The 2,101-nt window shown below is 38.2% G+C and overlaps 1 pseudogene; it reads left to right on the top strand.

Annotated features, from left to right (window-relative positions):
* Positions 1–1,288: 1,288 nt before the first annotated feature.
* LOC102729537 (ATP synthase F(0) complex subunit g, mitochondrial pseudogene) lies at positions 1,289–1,787 on the top strand (annotated as a pseudogene).
* The last annotated feature ends 314 nt before the right edge of the window (positions 1,788–2,101 follow it).

The raw sequence follows: 2,101 nt of genomic DNA, 5'->3' as shown, positions 1-2,101 counted from the left end.
AAAACAAAACAAAACACCACCACACAGAAAAAAAAAAAAATCATTAGGTTGAGATGATTGCCTAATTGAACATTATCAATCCAATCATGGAACATCTAATTTTCATGTCAAGTGAATTATTCCAGAAAAAAAGAAAAAAATCTGCTTTCTATTTCTTGTTATAAAGCCATATGGCTAAGATACCAACATTGAAGAAATATAACACAACACTAAAGACCAATATTTAAAAATACACAGAATAGGGGCGCCTGGGTGACTCAGTCATTAGGCGTTTGCCTTCGGCTTGGGTCAGGATCCCGGAGTCCTGGGATCGAGCCCCGCATCAGGCTCTCTGCTCCACGGGAAGCCTGCTTCTCCCTCTCTCACTCCCCCTGCTTGTGTTCCCTCTCTCGCTGTGTCTCTCTCTGTCAAATAAATAAAATCTAAAAAAAAAAAAAAATACACAGAATAAAACTATATGTTAAAAATTGCTCAATATAACTCTAGTAAGGTTTATCCCAAGGACTGCAAATATGGTTTAACATGATAAAATTTATTAGTATAATTCACTACATTTAAATTAAAGGATAAAATTCATATAATTATTTTGATAGGTAGGAAAAGTTTTTGACGAAATTCCATCTTTGTCTGGATAAAACTTTATACATACATTATAATAAGCAAACACTCTAAACAATATAAACCGTTTTGGAGAAACCTGACGAACTTCAAACAAAACTTTGGAATTCTTTGTTGGAAGCCCCTAACTCTACCTTCCTGTTTATGAGAAACAGAAGTGGTAATGGAGTGGGACACCTGGGTGGCTTAGTTGGTTAAGCCTCCGACTCTTGATTTTGGCTCAGGTCATGATGTCAATGTCTTGAGATTGAGCTCTTGCTGGGTGTGAAGCCTGCTTAAGATTCTTTCTCTCCCTCTCCCTCTGTTCTTCCCATGCCCCTCCTCCACACTCATTCTAGAAGAAGAAGAAGAAGAAGAAGAAGAAGAAGAAGAGGAGGAGGAGGAGGGGGAGGAGGAGGGGAGAAGGAGGGGGAGGAGGAGGAGGAGGAAATGGTAATGTTAAATAACACCAAGATAAAACAATCAGATAAATTCAGATTTTGTGAAAATATGCAAGATGATTCATAAATACATATATATATACATATACAGGGAGAGCAATTATATTCATATGTATGATTCTTAAGTGTTCAGTGATGAAACATTGTTAGGAAAAATGATTGTCCTATTAACATTATTTTTCATATTTTCTTTCAGATGCTGGTCAGTGCATTAAGCAAAGCAAGAAAATAAGAGACAAAAATGTTTAAAAGGAGAGAGCACAAGGTTTTATTTTAGAAGACTATGGGAGACCTTCCAGCTTGGAACCATGGCCCAGTTTGTCCGTAACCTCATGAAGAAGGCCCCAGAGCTGGTGGACACTGCTGTGACTTACTCAAAGCCTGGACTGGCCACATTTTGGCACTATGCCAAGGTTGAGCTGGTTCCTCCAACCCCTGCTGAGATCCCTACAGCTATTCAGAGCTTGAAAAAAAATAGTCAAGAGTGCTCAAACTGGTAGCTTCAAACAGCTCACAGTTAAGGAAGCTCTGCTGAATGGTTTGGTGGCCACTGAGGTGTAGATATGGTTTTATGTCGGTGAGATCATAGGCAAGCGTGGCATCATTGGCTATAATGTTTGAAGACCAATCTTTAACATCTGTTTATATGTGGCTTATTATCTGAGTGTTCTTGGACCATGTGTGATCAGACTGGTATTTGAATAAAAGAAGATAATGTATCAAAATCAATGTTTTCTCTATCAGACACTACATGGATCACAGTTTCTCTTGATAATAAGATGGGTTGTCTTCCTTTAATATATTAATAAAGCTCTAAGGGCATGTCTTTTGCTTAGCTAAAAAAAAAAAAAAGAAGAAGAAGAAGAAGAAGATTATGGGAGAGGTGAGAATTAAACTAAAACCCATTCCTTGAAAGCCTGCATTTCGAGAGAATTCTATGGATCTGAGGTGGTGGCCACAGGGTCTGTGCTTCATTGTCAACTACAATGAATGAAAATACTTGAACTGTGGTGTTCTCCCACCCTTAGAGAATCTGGTGGTTT

This window comes from Leptonychotes weddellii, unplaced genomic scaffold, assembly GCF_054177405.1.
Source record: "Leptonychotes weddellii isolate Sample4059 unplaced genomic scaffold, ASM5417740v2 HiC_scaffold_13895, whole genome shotgun sequence".
Classification (NCBI taxonomy): Eukaryota; Metazoa; Chordata; class Mammalia; order Carnivora; family Phocidae; genus Leptonychotes; species Leptonychotes weddellii.
The sequence above is the reverse complement of the archived record's forward strand: the minus strand, read 5'-3'. Positions and strand labels throughout refer to the sequence as shown.